Source organism: Emydura macquarii, unplaced genomic scaffold (genome assembly GCF_026122565.2).
Source record: "Emydura macquarii macquarii isolate MOO-44397 ecotype Brisbane River unplaced genomic scaffold, CSIRO-AGI_Emac_v2 contig_3295, whole genome shotgun sequence".
In the NCBI taxonomy this organism is placed as follows: domain Eukaryota; kingdom Metazoa; phylum Chordata; order Testudines; family Chelidae; genus Emydura; species Emydura macquarii.
In genome coordinates, this window is record NW_027133432.1 from 7,046,509 (window position 1) to 7,066,718 (window position 20,210).

At 39.3% G+C, this 20,210-nt stretch overlaps 1 long non-coding RNA gene across 2 annotated transcripts in view; it reads right to left on the reverse strand.

Annotated features, from left to right (window-relative positions):
- The window catches only part of LOC137143071 (uncharacterized), a 48,728-nt gene that overhangs the window by 23,611 nt on the left and 4,907 nt on the right, over positions 1 to 20,210 (reverse strand). Inside the window, exons 2-3 of one of the 2 annotated variants that reach the window (XR_010917100.1) lie at positions 16,733 to 16,780; positions 13,908 to 14,632 (exon numbers count right to left, since the gene is read on the reverse strand). This is a non-coding gene — a long non-coding RNA (uncharacterized lncRNA). Of the gene's footprint in view, positions 1 to 13,907; positions 14,633 to 16,732; positions 16,781 to 20,210 lie in introns of those variants that run through there. The other variant, XR_010917099.1, reaches the window with a different exon arrangement.

Here is a 20,210-nt window from a genome sequence, read left to right on the forward strand (position 1 = left end):
TGCTACTCAGGTGCCAGTTAACCTAGTGTATCGGGAGTCTGATTTTCCAAGTGATTTTTGTGACAAGTAACAAAGGAATTTCTTAATTAAATGCTGATAGACCTATCATAAACATCTGACATACTGGCCAGATGTTTGGAAGGCAATCCTTGCAGATACACAGTTTGCTAGCATATGAAAATTTCTTGCACAAACCACAACTTTTTCATCACATCACATTGTTTCCACTCTTTGTAACTGTGTTGCTTTTAACAGCTTAAAAATAGAAACCCTCCCACTGATCGGTAGTGATCAGGGGTCAGACTACACCCCAAGGGCGTCATAGGATCCTAACATCTATGGTTCATATCAGGCCAGTCATTTAGAAGCATAATTCAACATTGTGTTCCATGTAAAAATCAATGAGACACAACAGTCCTATGAATCTGTTAACCTAATACAGGTAGCTGATGCATTTCTGTTTTTCTGGAAGATGACCAAGCCACCATGATATTCATGACCTAAGCTTTATCTCACTGTATTCCCACCAGGACCTTGATTTGGCAAAACACTTAAGCACATGCTAAAATTCCATCAAAATGAGAGTCTTAAAAAGATGTATAACCAATTGCACTAACTAGACAATTTAAAACTACTTTAAGAGAGAGGGCCTGCTGAGCTACTAAAATCATAAGGAGCATCAGCTCATTCTGTGTGTTTAAATAAAAATTATATGAAATCACTGATTCATAAGCACAGATTTCAGAATCTTTAGAATGAGCTAGTGACTGTTCCTCCTATCTCAGAGGCTCAGATGATTCCTTCCCTTAGCATTACACTCAGTACTAAAAACTGTAACCAGAAATCACCATTTAAAAGGATTACAAACATAGCTCTTATAAACATAAAAATTATACAGAAATAGAATGTTATAGATACAGAAACACCATGAAAAATATCAGCTTTAACATTTTAAGTTGGCAAGCTCAAGAACTCAAAAGGTAAGAAATTGCAAAAGTTACAGAGTCTCCAGCAATGTTATAATTGCCAACCTTCATATTCTGACATTTTAGTTTCAGATACTCTGTTTTCAGTTGCTTATAACTTGCCATACTTATCATTTGCCAAACTTTAACCATTTGGGCTGAATTTTTTCCATCTCAGGTGTCTGCCCAGGTTGAGCTTATTTATTTATTATGAAAGTTTTGGCAAAAATGGTGCAGCCATTTCCAGGAGTATGATTAAGGGAACATACATTGTTTTGCTCGTGCTAATAACAATAAAATAAAAAAAAAACTTACAATTTTTTTTAAAGTAAAACTTGCACCACTGTGATTTCAGGCAGGGATGTGATATTTTTCCTGAACACCCCCTCTCCCATTTCAGCACAGTGATACGCCTCTGAGAAATGACAGTTCACACATGCTCAGAAGAGACCTATTTTGGCAGTTAAATTCTCCATCTTGGCAGAGCATGACTCTAGCCCAGTGCATCAGGAGATGAGCAGAACTATCCCTGCAGTCGCTGCTCCTGGCTGCTGCAGGGCCAAACATCAGAACTGAGAGCAGGGAAACTTTTCTGGGCTTTCAGTGCTCCCCCAGCTGATGCCCAGGCCATTTCGAGAAGGAAGCGGAAGCTGCATGACTTAAATGTAGAGGAGTGAGGAACAGGGGACTAGAGGGCTAGGAAACAGACGAAGGATGGGTGGGACCAGGGGTAGGAGTTCAGAGGGAGGTGGGGATAAGAGACCCATTGTGGGGACTGAAGGAGGGAGGGGGGAGAGTAGGAGCCGCAAATGGGCAAACGGGAACTGTTTTTAGGAAACGGAATGCATCATCATCTGCCTCTGCATGTGGTGGAGAGCTATATGCTTGAGTTCCTCTTCATGGGCTCAGCCTGAGTGGGAGCCCAGCATAGTACACTAGCATTTCCTGAATGCATCCATACACTATTTAGGGGTCTTAAGGCAGGAATTTCCTTTCATCACAGCATCACACATCACCCAACATGGCCTGATTAGGTTGTAATTTTCCACACTTCCTTTGTGTCTCAGTTCTCTAGCACACTGCCAAGAGCTAACAGCCCCAAGTAAATCTCAATCAGGATGACATCTTATAATGAAAACAAAGGTGAATTCCCAAAAGGGAAAATTAATGGTTAGAGCCATTAAGGTTCTAATTCACACAGGCCCTGAAACATCCACTAAAGCTCCAGGTGTAGTTTATTTTCCCCTGCTAGTTTCACCCAGAAATTGTGATGAAACCTGTCTTTTACCAGGTGAGAGCCCACCTCCAGCTGAACAGTGGCTGGCAGGGGAACTCGGGCCTGCCCGATACACCAGGCTCCAGCCCAGGGACCCTAAAATCAGCAATCCAGGCCTGCTTAAGCCCCATCCCTGGTTTTGTTTCCCTGGGCTTTTTCCTACCCAGAGGAGCCAGCTCTACTTCCTGTAGCTACTTCACCTCCTCCTCACCTCTTGCTAGACTCCGTGCTCCAGGGAAGGATCTCAGGGCTTACTCTCCTGCTAGATTTCCTCCTTGTCCCTGCCACCTTCCATCACTCCAGAGAGTGACTATTACCATCTTTCCCTGTAGCCTTCTTCTGTTGTCAGCCTCCTGGTGTTATAGAGCTGTCCCAGCTCTTCCCCAGCAGGGTTTCACTCTTAAGTAACCCTGGCCCTCTCAGGTAATACCAGATAACTTAATTGGCCTCTCAGGCCCTCATTAACCCTATATGTTCTGGCATAAAATGCATACCTCATGACAGAATCTGGGATCATTATGTTCTGGAGTGTGGTATATGTGAATGTTTGGCTTGTTCAGATTTTATTTATATTCAGGATTAGGGCCTATAGTTCTTACTTTAAAATCCCACTGACTTCTATGAAACTTTTGTCTGAGTAAGAACCCCGGGATTTGGCTTCTAAAATGTAAACCAAGAAAAAAGTAGAAAAAACTATTACTCTCCAGCCATTCGGGAGGATGCACATACACTGAAATCTGGACTAATCAAATATTTAGGCTCTGATTGTTAAAAGGACATCAGTATAACTTCTGATTTTGTACTTGCAATTTTGCAGGTACAGCCAGTTACTGGTGCATAAAATCATGGGGACATTTTAAAGCACTTGGATGTCTAACTATGTCATTTGCTAGCATGATCATTTACAGTAAATATAAAGTGATATAAGATGTCTTCAGTTACATGTGCCTGCAAAATTGTTCAACACAAAATTGGAGGGCAATTTTCAGTACAGGAGAATGCAAATAAAATAACAGAAAACATAAAGAGACAAATTCAATAAGCTCTAGAAATAAAACCAGAGAAATCAAAATCATTCAGCATAACCCACAGTCTGCATATCTTTCTTTAATCTGAACTGAAAACAAAGAGTGTAGATGACTTGATGAAACCAAACATCACATTTAGCGCAATACATTATATGTTGAGCAATCATTCTTGGTCTTACTCTTCTTTGGTCCATTTCTGAATGACTGTCAGCCACTCATGAGGTCTAATTAACTTTCTCTGGCATTAGTCTGCAATCATGTAGTACATTAGTAAACCTAATTTTATAGAAACCCATCAACTTGTCTGGAGAAGGAGAAGGCAACAGACTCCTCTTTCTTTCAGAATACATTTTCGGTTTGATGATCTCCTTAAATATTTCTTTGGCTTTCTTTGTGGAGTTATGATTTCAGCAGTCTGAATCTGGCAAAACCACGATAGTTGATACTGATGTTTATATTTTAAACCCTGTTTTTATGGGTGCATAACTCAGATAATTCAATTTATATCGGGATGGAAGTTGGCTCACATTTTCTCTTCTTAGATGTAATGTTGTTTTTTTAAAATGGCTTAACCAGTTAACTTGCTTTTTTCTAGGTTTAAAAGATTATTCTTAAATTTGGGGGCTTTTTTTTAACCCTTTAACTACAAAATGGTGATGTATAGAAAAAAATGGTATCTTATATTGTGTACCCAGGTAGAATCCAGGTAGTTCATCTCAAGTGTGACCATTTAGGGCCTAATCCAAACCCATTGAAAGATCTTCATTGACTTCACTGGGCCTTGGATCAGACTTTTATTAAATACAGATTTGTGTCCAGGTTGCAATAGACTGTATAAAACGAGTGGGTGAGATGACTTATTACTAGTTAGATGAAGGTCAGGTCCATAATCCTATTCTCATGGTGTGGTGCAGACAAGAATAAAGCTGCCAGAGAGGCCCATGTTTTGGAATGGAAGAAAGCACTTTATTGCAATAGGCTGGAAGTGACAGAGGAATCCACAGCATTTGCTGGTATAGTGAGACCTATAATGTTAATGTTTAAGAGCCTTTCCACATTTACAGCTTCAGAATCACTTACTAATACTGAAAAAGTCCATGCTGTCTAACTTTAAACTTTTATGGGGGACAGTTGGGTATAATATCTGAGCCCACAAGCCCATTAAAAGGATTGTTCTGCCTCATGTTCATGAGACTTTCTATAAATCTATGATGTGGCTTTCTACTCTTTGCGCTTCCTCTTTGACTCTGGATTGCCCCCCTCTCTCTCTGAGATTAAGCCTGGCCTTTTCCTTTTTCTTTCTGTGATTATTTCCTCTCTTTCTCTGGCTTTCCACAATCTCTAGCGCAAGGTTGCTCTTGGGGATGATTTGGCATTCGGCGTTTCCTGACAGCAGTTGCCAGTCAGACAATCTTCATATTTGCCAGGCAAATCTCGAAAGGTCTAGTTACAGCTTTGGCCATGTACCCTGGGAGGATTTGGTCTGTAGAAAGGAAGCTCAGTTTCCCCAATATAATTGACAGCCTTGTACAAACCCTCCAGTGAGCTGGACATTTTAAAAGTCTGAGAGAACCACTCTTTTTCTCTCCCTTGCACACATTGACTTCCAATAGTATACTGCAGACCTGAGCAAATATCGAGTAGAGCTAGTTAAAAAATGGGAAAACTCTTCACAAAATTTTTCACAAAGAATTGCCTCTTTTTTCTTAAAGTTGATTGGAATTCAACATTTTTTATCCAGCTCTAGAGCTGAGTGAACAATTCATTGCAAGTAATTAACTGATGTTGCCATTTTTCCTGCTCACAGTATATCTGAACACATAGCAATTTTCTCACATTTATTTATTGCTTGATTCCAATCTATGGTGTGTTTTGCAAGGTTTTTTTTATTTACTCTGTGGATTGGTCAACAGTTCACTGCAAGAATTTAATTCTCAGTATATTAAATATGTTATATGATAGTCACATAGCATTATTTCTGTTCCCAGAGTCAATGAACATGATACTCTGGAGGATGCTTTGAAGAAGGCCCCGGAGCTATGACTCTGTCAAGTTCAAGGGTCAGTTTAGGGTCAGAGATTAGCAGGATTTTAAAATGTTTGGAAGTTTTGACCATTTTCCTTTCTTTGCAACATGAGCCTTTCCGGGGGCATCATTCTCATAAAAGGAGGTTCCTATATGACATATTGGCTAGAAGCAGAGTGTAAATGTGTTTTGGTTGGTTTTTTTTTTTTTTTTTTTTTTTGGGTTGTTGTTGTTACATTCAGACAAAGTAATTTGGTGTGCATGCCCAGACCTACTTGTGAAGGGTATGGCTAGGGTTTTGCATTTAATTGTTTGTTTGCCAGGGCCCTGCTCAGGGATTTTAGGAACTATGTTCCCTTCCTGTGTCAAGGTGTACCTCATCCCATATAACCTATAACTTTTCTGGTTCAAACATTCATATGCACAAGTTTAAAATTCACTATTCCCGCTTACATAAGCAAGCAATATCTTCAAACACTAATGTGAATAAAACTCAGTTACCCAAACATTTATTAAAAGAGAGCGCCAAAGGAGTTCAACTCCAGGGAATTCATTTTTAAATTGGAATAAATCCTCACAAAAATTTCTTTGCTCTTTTCCATAATTCTTAGGGACTAAATCACAATACAGTAGGTAACATTAGCTGGGACTATCTAAGACCAGTCCTCTGCATTGCCAAAAAAATTACAAACTTGTTGGGAAAAGGATGAAGACTTGATTGTAGTGACTCAGAGTTAATAGGAACCGATAACATTGCTGTTAAATCATTCAGCATCTTATATTATGAGGTGCTCTTATTATTAGAATAGATAACTTTCTGCAGAAGACAGAACAACCTACGTATGCAATAGGAAATCATCCGTGCATGGAAGGATCCTAGATTGGAATAAAGCCCTATATGTTTACAATCTGTGAAGAAGCAAGAATACTAAATTAAACAATGCCTATTCAAAACCAAATAGTTGCACTGAGCATTTGATCTTTTGAAATTTGATTTCCTATCACATACTTTATAGTGTGTTTTAAGATCTTGTAAACTGTTTCACAATGTTGTTTGCTTATCTGTATGCATAAGGTATTGCTCTGCTAGCTAACTGCTTTGGAGTTTATTAATTCTGTTTTTTAGCTTGTGTACAATATTATGTTTTTTTTTTTTTCTTTTAAAAAGCAAAGTGTTCCAAGTTCCAAGTATGGTTGACATCTGCTCTTGAGGAAAAAAAACAAGAAAGCTCATTCAAGGGAATTTGTAATGCTTCTTAGCATAAAAGGTCTGTGCTACATCCATTCCCTTCTTGCCCCAGTATGACTGCCAAAGTCTATTTCCTGTATGTTGGGGGGGGCGGTATCTTAAGTATATTTGTGCTTAAAGTGCTGATTGGCAGTGACTACATAGAAGAAAAGTTCATCAAAAATGTAGGCAAGAATATGAACAAGAATATTCTGGTATTCCAGACACGACTCAGGAGGCAATATTACTTCCTCATTCTATGGTCTAATTCTAATTTTAGTGCCACACCGTATGTTCCACATCAAATGATGATCTTGCATATCAGTGCTCTCTCTAGCCATACATTAGGGGAAAGATGTTCATATTCTTTACTGAGAACTAAGGAAATACTGTCTGAAAGCAACAGAAGAAGGGATGTGCTAAAGATAGACTGAAAGTGCAGAAGATTAAAAAGCAGCATGTTTAGAGGAAGTACACTACAGGTCTGGTTTGCATCTTCCATACTGTAATCAAAGACAACAATCTCCACACTGTTGCAATTAAAAAAAATTAAAGAATGTATCTCTTCCCCAACCAGCATCTTAAAGAGGGGATATTAAAGCCAGTATTTCCCCTGTGATATTCAAAGTTCAGTAAATTTCACTAAACTGCAAAAAGTTTCCTTGAGAAGTCAGAATTTGTGAATAATAAAACAAAATCAAAACAAAAAAGACCTTTAGATTTCTGATTCATTCGCTTATCTCATCATTTTCCCTATGGAGAATTTCTTTTTCTCTGTGATCAAAAACATACTGTATATGCGGTGTACATTTACACAGTCTTTTACAAAATCCTCTCTATTGCGGTGTTCTCAGAAAATTAATCTGCCTCAGTTCACTGGAATTAATATTTCTTTCATGGAATACTAACTGGTGAAAGGAAGAGCACCCCACCAGCTTTATTTTAGTTCTGTGATAGCCGTGTATTATCAGCATGAAATTGAGTAAGAGCACATTATAGAACAGTTAGATTGCTGACAATAATAGCCGAAAAATATCCTTCTGAGTACTCTTCAGAAAACAAACTGATTAGAAGAATATTTCAATTTTCTTCTGTAGAAGATCCCCTGTAGGGGGGCGGTGCCAGTGGCTCTCCCGCTGCATCAATTTCAGAAGGAGGCCACACCTCCTGGCACCTACGCCCTTCGGGGAGTCCGAATTAAGGGGCTTCCTCTGGCCCTCAGTAGGGCGAGCCTTGGTTCAGGCCGCTCCTTTGGGGGAATAATCTCTTGCCCCACGGGGCGTGCCAGCAGTCTATGGTTCGGCCCTCAGCCAGGGGCGGGTCAGCAGTGGGAAACAGCCCTCAGCCAGGCGAGGAAGCAGTCTATAGCCTAGCCTCCCTGAAGGGCAGGCCAGCGAACAGTCTCGAGCCCGGGCAGGCGAGGAAGCAGTCTCTCGCCTAGCCCCTCGGGAGGCAGGCAAGAAAACACAGTCTCGCACCCTAGACAAAGCGAGTGAGCAGTCTCTGGCTCGGCCCTTCTGTAGGGCAGGCAGGCAAACACACACAGGCTCGAGCCCTTGGTAGGGCGAGCAGCTGTCAATGGCCTGGCCCTTCTGTAGGACAGGCAGACGAACACACACAGGCTCGAGCCCTTAGCAGGGTGAGCAGCAGTCTCTGGCCCAGCCCTTAGGCAGGGCAGGCAGTAAGGGACAGGTTCTGGCGCTCAGTCGGCATTCACCCCAGGTCGGTGTGAAGGAAGGGGAGGGGGCGCAGGCCCACTTGTCTCCACTGCATCCCAGCCCAGGGCCCTGTCAGTGACGGGGTGTCCCGTCACTGGGTCAGTGGGGCTCCGGCCGAAATACGCTGACTCACAGAGAGTGTCAGCTCAGCCGCACCGTAGTTGGCTTCCCTGGGCTTCTTCCTCCCACTTGCTCCCTAGAGTACCTGGGGTTAGTCGTCTCCCTCTGGGTCGTTGGGGTAGAAGGCGTGCGGGAGTCCCACGAGTCCCTCACTGTCAATCGGTGGCAGGTCTGGAAACTGTGCGGGGTCCTCTGCAGAGGGCAGTTCCTCTAAGTCCTCAAGCCCCCAGGCACCTCGGGCAGGTCCTCCGGGTCTCAGGCAGTAGGCAGCTCGGGCAGGCGTTCCTCCAGGTCATACGGTTCAGGCAGCTCCTCCGGATCCGCAGGGCCCCACTGGGTGGACGTTGGGTAAGGCCCTAGGCTCAAGAACCAAGGGAGAGGCGTCCTTCTCCCTCGGCCGCTGGCACCTGACTGAGTGAGCAGGCCTGGGTTTTAAAGGCCTAGCCCTGCCTACTTGCTTCCGGTCAGATGTTGTCTCTCTGGGTTCCAACCCCCCTGGGGTGGGTTTGGCTCTCCCTCTGTGTCAATCTCAGAGGGAGGCCACACATCCTGGCTACATCTTCTGTTTGCAGCCATATATAAAGAAATACTTCCAGCCTGCTGAGGTTTTCAAACAGGCAGCCAGAAAGAAGGCAAACTAATTGCAAATGAGCACTAATGATAAAATAAAAATTAATATAATAAAATAGATAGGGAAAGACATTTACTAATGAATGTTGATTTAACCCAGACTGTGTAAAAACATCAAAGTTAATGAGTGCAGGTGAGCTGAATAAGGTATCTTCATTTGCATACCATCAAAATGGTTTAAAATTCACTCATATGCAACAAACAGTATTGTGGATCAAGAATGCAGGTGCTGGAGAATGTTAACAATCAACAATGTATTATGCTCAGGTATTACACTGGTGAGACAATCATGCTTTAATTCCTAGCCATAACAATGCTTTTATTACCATGTTTGTAATGTAGGAATGAAGTAAGTTTTTTTTTTTTACATAATATAATTTGCTTTTTTCCCTTTGATTGCCCTACAGTTATTTAAGACAGTGCATGGTATTGATAGTATCTGGAAATTGTTCACAAACCTTCATCGAATGGATTTATAGTGTATGAGGAACTTGGAGTTTCAGCAGATAAAGCACTAGTGCCTGATTCTTCGTTGCCTTACACCTTGGGCTGCTGTTTGCACCTTTGCAAAGTAAATGCAAACTAGGTGTACACTTCTCACAAGTCGGACCAGTAATATTTAGCATCCACTTTGCACAGGTGTAACCACTACATAAGGCAGTGGAGAGTCAGGATTCTTGTTCTTTCACTGTTGTCTACAAATCAGCTGAGGGGATCAATATTAATTCTGGTGTCTGAACATTGGATCCCAATTCTGCTCCCAGATATACTGTAGATTTTCAATAATTCTGTTCTCTTCAGATCTGCTGTAAGTCATGGCAAAAATGGCCTTTAGGTACCTACAGGTGATCACGCCTGACAATTGTTTGGTAAAGATTTCATCATTTCATAATAGTCAACTTTTCTATTAATGTGTTTAGTTGTTCACTGGAGATCTGTGAATGCTAACTTGTTTTTCTTCTGTGCACAAACACAAATTAAAATGATTACTTTGACCCCAGTTGCTAATTTCCAGCAACCTTTTCAATCAGGTGCTTGTTGAGTAAATCTAACAAGGGCATGGGAATAAAAGCAGTAGCTTTTACTCCTTTCAGTTGATGTTTCCCTGGGATGTACCACAGTGATTCATAACAGAGACTACTGAGGGATGTGTTTAGATTGAAACTCAGCATGGGTGCAGGAACACAAGCTAAACATAGCTGGAAAACAGTAAATGCACTAACAGGATAGCTTGAAAATGACATGAGCACAAAAAGAAAATCCTGTTAATAACAATTACTGGTGTTTGGTGTCTGCACTTCCCATGTGCCATCTTGGAAAGGTACCCCTAAACTTTTGAAATATTGCCCAGATGCCATAATGAGTATGCTGAACACAGTTCCTCTTAAAGATGTTATTTCTGGCAAATGTGGCTGGTGTGAGTGGGGAAAGAACCTCTTAGCCAGAAATAATGGCCAAACTCTGACTTTATCCTCAGCAGTCCCTGCCAAGCATTTTAACATTTAATTGTAAATCAGGGAATTTTACCAGAAAGTAAACTGCATCTTTAAAAAAAATAGGAGAGCTGTGCTGTGTTGGTAATGCACGGTGCCTATGAAGGTCAATGAGACTTGTGAACATCCCCTTCTTTAATCTTACCTTGTCATCCATAGTATTCCCATTTGTCTACACAATACGATGTTGTCCCAATACCTTAGTGGGACCTCTAGGCACTACAGCTATAGAAATAAATAATAGCTGGGTTTCAGTGTCATAAGTCTTCCACAGCTAAGAGTAAAATACAATGGTTAATGGACCCAAGGCAAAGTCTTGTTTACAGCCAAACTCATAGGGTGAAACAGATCTGCTAGCCTCATGAATTTACTTTATTATACTCATTTTCCATTTGTTCATATGGTATTACTACATGGTGAGCTGCAAATGGTAAATCACAAAATTGAAACAAGAAGTTACGTGGGACCAAATTCTCAAGATTTCAGCTCCAATTAGGTGCCTAAAGAAGAACCAGATTTTCAAGACTGTTCAGAGTACCCTCTCTCTTAACTCTGGTGCTATTCTATCAAAGTCACTGACCAGTGTTATCTTCATATATGTACTTGTGACACTTCCGTGCCCAGGGTAGCCACCTGAAAATGCCAAGGTCAGGGCAGGCTGCAAAAGGAGAGCAGATTCTCCCAGTACTGGTGGGTGACACTGAAGTCAGACTTCCCAACCAGCCACAAACTGTGCTTCTGATTCCTCCAAACCAGTTATCAAGAAGTCAGTACACAAATACCCGCAGCCCCCTTTACTGCATTCCAGTCTCTGGCTCCCAGTTAGCTACTAGTTCCAGTAAAGAGACCAGTTATTTAAAACTCTATGCTCTTTACCAAAAAGGTTTCTCCTGACCCCAAAGGGTCAGCCACAGTACCAGATCAATATAAGTTTAGATCTTACCCAAAATACCACACTGCCAGCCAATCCTTTAGTAACTAAAACTATAGGTTTATTATAAAACAAAGGAAACAAACTATGAGAGAAATGTTTAAGGGTCAAAGCAAATCAGATACATACAAATCATTTGAAAGTCCACATATATCAGGTTTCTAGGAGAATTGTGGAGTTGCAGGCTTGTATAGTTCCTCTGGCATACATCTAGTATCTGGATGGGTCTTAGTCCTTTGGTTCAGTTGCAAATGAATTGATCCAGAGGCAGGTATGTGTCTGTATCTGAACAGGAACAAAAGACAAAATGGATTCTGTGGCTTGGCCTTATATACCCTTTGGCCCTGTCCATGCTGTCTTGTGGAATATTACAAGAACTAAAATGGAGTCCAGAGTCACATGGGCCAATCCTGGTAACTCTTCAGGTATGCTTTTAGTTTCTTCCTGAGCCCATTGCATCTGTGAGTGTCTTAATGGGCTATTAAGTAGGCTATTGTTCTGCCACCTCTCTGTCTGGGGTATTTCCCAGCCAGCCCAAACTGACATACAGAAATATCAAATACATCCATAACTTCCTTTTCACATATAATACATGAACATAAATATTATCATCTTCAAAAGGTATATTTTCTTTGTGATTGGTTAGAATGCTTTTTCCTGTTCATGAAAGTGATTAGAGGACAATCTCTAAATTCAGGCATTTTGTAGCCACCTCCCATTTGCAAGCCCCTGCGCTACTGTACCCACTTAGGCATTTGGCTCGCAACTAGTGCTGGGCTTCTTCTAAGACAACACACACTACATTAAAAGTGATTATGGGCCATGCATAAAGCTCACTGGAGAGAAGTTGGCTGTGATGGTCTAGACCACCACAATCATGTGCTCTTGTGACCATGTCCAGGTTTGAATCCATGTTCCCGGGGGAGAATAGCAAATGTGTTAGCCCACATCGCAACAATTTCCCAAACCAAGTGTCAGCGGTTGTTGATGCCAAAACATATGCTATCGGTAGACACATGTGCCACCTATTTAAAGTGTGGGTACTGCTATATTTTGAGTATGTCACGCATGCAGAAAATAGATCTTACAGTCTAAAACATTGCAACTTGTTTTAATTTATTTTTCTAAAGTTAGGATCAAATTTGTTTATTTGAAATAGTGTGCTACGAACATCTATCAGAGTTTTTGGTTTTTTTTAAAATGAGATCCACCCTTTAAAGAATTTTTCTTTTAAGTTTGGGGTTGCTCTGCCTGATCTGGGTTCAACAGGCAAACAAATGTTGCTTTATTTAAAAAAAGAGGATGGAATTGTTAGCAACCCAGCAACAGGCTATGTCCACACTGAAATACACTCAGGAAAAAGCAAATAAATATACTGCTATTAAAAACATATGCTTGGAAACAAAATACTCTCACCAAGATTCCTATTAAATTAATCTCAAGGCTGTTTAAAAAGTGAGGAAATTCCTTATGGCAAAAATACTATGTCAGAATAAAATAATGAATAGAGGTAAAAGCCACAACAGCCAATAAATGCAAAGGGAAACTTCAGTATGACTTTGATATACATAACATCCCAGAGGGGGTTTTTTAATGTAGAAAAAAACACAGTCCATAAAATATTCCTATTTTATATGGAAGAGTCTAGCTTCTCTTCCTCCTGTGTTCCTTGTGCTCCACCAGCTAACGGTAGGTGTCCCATACCATACTGTGTTTAGTGCTTATCCAACCAATTCAGGATTGCCACAGTAGGTAAGGATTAGTTTTTGAATGCTACTCAAAACGCATTGCTGAGTGAAGAGATTGTATAAAACATACAGTCAAATCCTGATCTCCCTACTCACATGAGTAATTGTGTTAAGTCTAATTTGTTAAGTGCTGTGAGATCCTTTAAGATGAAAAACTAGGCATGTTATTTTATATATTATTATTTATGATTTATTATTATTAATATATTTATTATTTATTATCAGGGTGAGACTTTTCAGGTTGAAACTTGACACAAGTTGTCAGGCTCAATGCTGCTGTCTAATGGTTAATGAGTATAGTTAAACCAGTGCTGAGTGCTTTGGAAAAATTCCACCCTTTGGATGGATGCCATCCACAGCTCCTCCTCATGGCCTTGGATGGTCCTGCAGGCATCCTGTCCTAACTTCCCTCTTGGGTTCTTTGCAATAATTGACACAAAGACCAGACTCCTGAGAATAAGACTCCCTTTCCTGGGATCTTATTTATTCATTCTTTGGCCCTACAGTGCCTGCCCTTCATCTCAGTGGTTCAGGAGTCCCACAACCTTCCTTCTCAGGGCCTTGTAGCTTTCAGCCTTTCTCAGGGTCTTTTTTAGTCTCTAGCCCTCCGCCCCGCCTGGGATCCTTTGGGGTGTTTTTTACACTGTAACGAGCAGCAACTCCCAGAGCTATCGTATTGACAAGCTCACTTTAAATGTGTTTTTTTTAAATGACACTAAACTTGTGATTTTTCCTATACACGTAATTCAATAACATGCTAGAGAGAGTTCTCTAATGCATATAGCCAAGCTAACATATTGGGTATTTAATGAGAGATGTGAATGTAAGACAGTTTTTATAACTATTTATAGAAAGTTAAATGGCGCTTAAGATATATGCAAAACAGTTTGTAAAAGCATTGTGAAAAAACAACATGGACTTCCCAATGTCTTTCTATGCATTCTTTGAGTATCAGCATTGCTACTTCTCTGCAGAGGGGCGAATTGCAACCTTGAGCCATAGTAAAGTTTTAAAACATTATCTTGAGACACTGCTTTGTGGGAAAATCAAATATAGTTACCTTCTTACTCCATGTTAATAATCCTGGGTCACTCCTTCTATTATTTAACTAATTTTTATAGGTTACCAATAATTACACTAGTGACATCCATGACATTTCCTTTTAGCAACTGGTTTTGGAAGTAAGTCTTGACCTGTATTAGTCAGTCTTTTATTTGTGTCTTTGAAAAAAAAAAATCTGATTTCTCATCAGATTTCAAAGTTGAGTAAAACATGTCAATTGCTAGCAATGGTAAGAAAGCACCTAAAAGTGTGGCTGTTTACCCAAACTGTCTCAAGCTTCTGAATTTGTAAAACTGGCCTTGAAATCTCAGGGGAGCAGGTGTAAATTTCTCATGCTTCTTGCTTCCAAACAGAGCTAGTGAGTGTCCCAAGTTCAACCGCTTTCAGCAGTCCTGGTTCTTGAATGTGCTGGAAAAGGTGCAGAAGATTGTGATGATGAAATAAATATGGAGAATAGTTGTCTGAAGTTTTTGAATCCGACTCTTCCCCTACAACATGTTTTTGTTTTGTTTCTGATTGAGTTTGGACCAACATTAAGATTGAATCTTGTTTTGTTCAAATAGATTCACTTATTTCTAATGTTCTGGCAAATAACACAGAAGTTGTTCAGGTTTTACTCATATTCCAAGTAGTTTCATCTAACAAATGTATTGTTGTCCACAATGCAAAAAGTACACATTTTAAAGCTACATTATGATTAATTAAAGCTGTAAACATGAATTTATAAAGATTAAGTGTACTAGTTGTATGCCGAATTTGCGACATAACTGCACTACTTAAATGAGATCAGAACTTGCTATTAAAAAAAAAATTAGATTAATTAATTCATTTCTTTGTTAGTAATAAATTTGTTGAACAATGAGACACAGCAATAAATAAAATGGGTTCAGATGTTTGTGAAGACAGGATAATGACAAACCCTTATAAATAATCTGCAAAATTGCCCGGTTCAGAGCAATGCTTGATTAGTTAACTCCATAAATTTAACAAGTCATTGTACAGATCTGATGGGCAGAAGAGAGCCTAAATACATCTTCCCATGCATAGCTAATTTAGTTCAGATCTATTTTTCATTTTAGATTCACTTATTTTCCTTTCTTGCTTCAGCCCCAGACAAGCTTCAAAATATGCACCACTTCAGCAAAAAGTTGCTTCAGGAGTTGGTTACCAAGGAATTGGATTGCTCTACAAAAATCCCTGTAGACTTCACTTCACAGTCAGTCGCAATCACAGAAACAAACATTCACATCCACTTTGTCACTCTCATATACTTTAGAATACTTCTATAAGGTGAGATGGGCCCAAAACTTTTATCTGAAGTGCCACAAACCCTCATGATAAAATGGAACTGAGTTGAAATCATGGCTCTATTGAAGTCAATTACAGTCCTGCATTGATTTCATTGGGACTGAAATTTTTCCCCAGAGCTGAACTGCCCTTAATTTTGGCTTTGCAAACCAAAACTTTCAGAGTTTGTCTGTTGAGCAAATCCTTTTATCATATGACCTAGCTACTCCCAAACTCTGATTCAGAGTAAACAGAATCCATTCCTAACCAGATCCGGTTTTAGTTTGCTTTTGATCAAGATTTAGTCTTGCAATGAGATTTTCCTAATCCAAATCCATCCTCCTGGGTCCACCTCTCATGGAAACTAACAGTTTATTTTATTACACAGACATGAAAGAACTTCAAACTCAGTTTGGCACAAAGTCTTGTTTTTTTCCCCCTCTTTAATTCTGTGTAATATATTTTTGTGGGCCTAAATGAGAGATGAAGAGTGAAATGGCAGATGATTCAAGATTTTTCATTTTCCCTGTCTGAAGTTTGAATATAATCTTGACACTTTTTTAAATTTAATTTTTTCTTAGAGAAGTTAAGCAAAATCACTCCTTTACTCCCAGACAGCTTCCAATCTTCATGGCGTTTGCTTAAAATGAAGGTGCTGGACATTACTCCTTGCATAATGATAATCACATATACTAATTACATGCATTTTTCACAGTTTCTAAAATGGCTTCAAAACCATATTATATTAAAATAAAGCTAAAAAAATTAAGTTTGAGAATAAATATTTACCCTACATGCTCTGAATAGATTAAAATAAAAATAGTATGACCATATGCCAGTAAACTAGGATCTAGAATGTATCCTACATACAAAGCTCCACTGTTAGTGCAGCAAGGGGTTTTTCATCTATAATTCCAGGGAATACATGCATTTCTCTAATGGCTAATATTCTGATTGTAAAAGATAGAAGTTTTCCAGTAAAGAACACTCTTATTTACAATATTGAAAAACAAATATAAAAAAATCTACAAAGCAACACGCTATTTTAGAGGGGAAATATCTAGTGCTTTAATTATACGTAGGACAGATTTCAATATCTATAGCTAAGGTTGCCCAACACTTTCCAGTATATATAGAGCAGGTGAAACAATAAAAGGCATTTTCTTCCTTCTTCTAAAGTTAATGCTACATGTAAGATGCTTTGTTGCAAAGTTACCTTACCCGCAGATAATAAGAAACTCTGGTAGAACTTCAAGATATTAAGTGCACCTGTAGAACAAAAACAACCCTACATTACTGTTTTTGTCCATTAATATGGACAATAGAACAAACAAAAGAGATCTACTCTCCCACCATTTTATAAGAGTAATGCCCTTTAAAGTCAATGATAGTTACTCATCTCCTGTGGCAGAAGAATTCATCTAAAAGAAAATTAAACTCTATCCAGTTCTTCATTGCAAAAGGATGTTGTTTAATTTTGATTTTCTGCTTTTCCCCCTTAATAACTTCACTATACATTTCCTTTTACTATAAACGCACTGTTTTAAAATCATTATTGGTCACTTTGACTTTTGTCATAAATCCAGCTTAGAATGTGCAGTCCCCTTGGTAGAATGTAAAAATACTGGATTCCACATAGTAACTTGAAGAGCATTTCAAAGTATTTTCTGCCAACAAATGTCTATGACTTCATACATCCATCTATAACATGGAAGGAAGGGCTGATCTGTTTCTAGAGGCTCTATAATCAATTACCCTGTGAAAGAGATGCCCTAGAGAGCTTCCAGCATGAAGTAGCTGCTCTTGGGCTAAGGATTTATTGGGCAAAAACAAAAATCCACCGTGTTGATGCAAAAGTTTGACACAAGACATCTGTGCTTCCGGACAAACTATGGAAGTAGTGAATGACTTCATCTATCTAGGCAGTAAATTCTCATCAAACTGGCACAGTCAGCCAGACTTCCTAAGGAGAATTCATTTAGCAGCCTCAGCCAGGAAGGACCTGCATGGGGTCTGGAGCGAAAAGAAGGTGAAACTATTTAGGAAAGTATGGATTTATCAGACCTACATACTTCTGATCCTCTTATATGGATCTGAAACATGGATATTATTTAAACAAGACATCAAGAAGCTGGAGGTATTTCATACGCATTGCCAGTGGCAATTACTGGGTACAAGATAGTTTGATTTTTACCAGAAATAGGGATGTATCATTAGGAACTAGCCTTGAGAGGTCTGAAGTCATCAGTGGCCACTGGCAGCTGGCCCATTTTGGTCACGTTGCCCACTATAGAGACAAAATCCCTGCACATCATGCTCTGAAGATTGGACTTGAAGTCAGGAGGGGACATGGCCCAGTCATGGATGGTGATAGTCTTGCAATCACCTGTGATTAACCTGGCAGCACCAGGTCAGTAATAACCCTGTTGAGCACTTAGACACCTCGAATAAAACTGTTCAGTGTGGTCACGGACATTCAGTGCTACAGATCTGTGCTGTCTAAGCTTGTCCTTGTTGTGAGAGACAGAGTGTGCAGAACGTAGTTCACATTGTTTTAGTTGCAGGTAAAGGGCTACAGCCCTAGTCCAGCTCCCAATGAAGCAAACTGCAAAACTCACATTGACTTCAGTGGTGCTGGGTGGAGACCAAATTGATTTAACTGGGAACAGCAGATACTCAGCAGCTGTTAGTATTTTGACAGTTTTTGAAACCTTTTGACAGTTTGCAGATCACTAACCTATTGTCCCTTTGTGTATGACTTATCATGTCACTTTTCTACACTAGAGGAATGTACCACTGCAATACCCTTGATAACAGGAAGGCCTCAATGTTGTGGTCCCAAATAACTGGTTGGGTTGATCATCTCTTTTGGAATTTGAGACAGTCCTGATTCTCACAGGTCTTTGTATCTCACATCCTGCAAAAATAAAATGGCCAAGATTTATTTTAAGTGTCATTGCACTGCATCAATATGTGATGACATAAATGTCCAAATAGCAATTACTTAGGTTTGATGAACTGCAAGACAAAACTTGTATGGGCAACCAAAAATCTTAGCACTGGTCCTGATGATGTCCACACCTACCCCCCAAAATATTCCAACTGTACTGTTCACTGTAGGGAAAAGTCAATAGCTTCTGAAATAAGAGCCAGCTCCTGAGCTGGTATAACTCAGTTTAACTCCATGGATGTCAATGGAATGAAGATGATTTACACCAGGTGAGGATCCTGCCCAGAGGTTCTAGTCTCATCCTGTGGTAATGGAGAGTGTTCCACTTTTTGATGAAGGCTCAAAAAGTCTCCAAGTGTTCTGGGAATGCCATGTTTTGCCCTCTTTCTTGAAAGTGTCTGTGTTGCATCTTCCAGGTATGACACCATAATATTATTCCCAAAGTACCACTTTGGAATGTGGGAATAGGAATAATGGTACTTTAAAGTATGACAGAAAATATCATGACAGCATCCAGAATAGCAAAGCATGAGTATAACATAATAAACTACTCATGGGACTCCACTTACATTCTGAAATAGCTGCATTTGGCAAAACTAAGTCAAATCATCTCCACTTAAACATTTTAAATAGGGAGGGATCAGCTAAATACCAGCAACCCTGGATTCGCACAAAGGGTTTGTATGCCTACAAATTGATAAGTCAATCCCAGTTTGTCTGCTTAGTTTTTCACAGGTTAGATACAAATGCTAGCAAGACTTAAATAGTTCATTCATCAGAGATATACAAAGTGAGTGGTAAATGAGAAGAAAGTAGATCTGTATGACTAACAGATTTGTCAGGTCTTTGGCAATTCCAAAAAATCAAAAAGAAGGTTGTTTTGGGTCAATCCAAAAATGATATGTTTGGAACTTTTCAACAAATTAAAAAGGTGTTTGTTTGTTTGTTTGTTTGTTTTAAAGGTTTCCGGTTGAAAAATTTCTTTTTATCATCAATTAAAAAAATTGAAATAAATTTCTAAACAGAAAACTGAACTGAAAAATTGAACTATTCCATCCGGAAAATGTTGAAATGAAACATTTTGATTTTTTTGGATTTGTAGGGGCAGAAGGGTTTGAGACAAATAATTTGGTGAAACTGACACAAATTTGTAAAAGATTTTGGAGTCATCAAACCAGCATTTTTCTCTGGAAAAAAATGTTTCATTCAGCTCTAGTAGAAAGTCCTTGTCAGTTATCTGTGGGTGTATTTACAATGATTCAAGACATTTTTCCCCATTACTAACATGATCTCAGTGAAAATTAGACTAAATGACTTCTGTTAATTCATCTGACATCAAGGGTAAACTCAACCAACCCAGAAGCTAGAATAGTTACATGCGTCAGAGCAGTCAATCTAATCTAATCTAATCAACCCTGCTCAAAAAGTGGAAAACCAGTGCAACAGGTTTGTGCTTTCCAAATAGTAAGGTTTATCTGTGAATTTTTTTCAGTCAGAAAATTATAAACTTTTAAATATTGGCTTCTGTTTCACGTGTGCTTGAAAACAAGTATTTTATTTGAAAATAAACCCAAGTACTTTGTGATGTACTTTCCACAATAGTGAAAAATTATGAGCACATGTAAAAATATGCATTGACAAAAATTTTTTAAAAAGTCATGAAAAAATATTGAAATTTCAGTTTTTCAAAACATTTTGACCACCTCTATTATGTTTGGTGTAATGCCAGCGTGCTTGGTAATGTAGAAG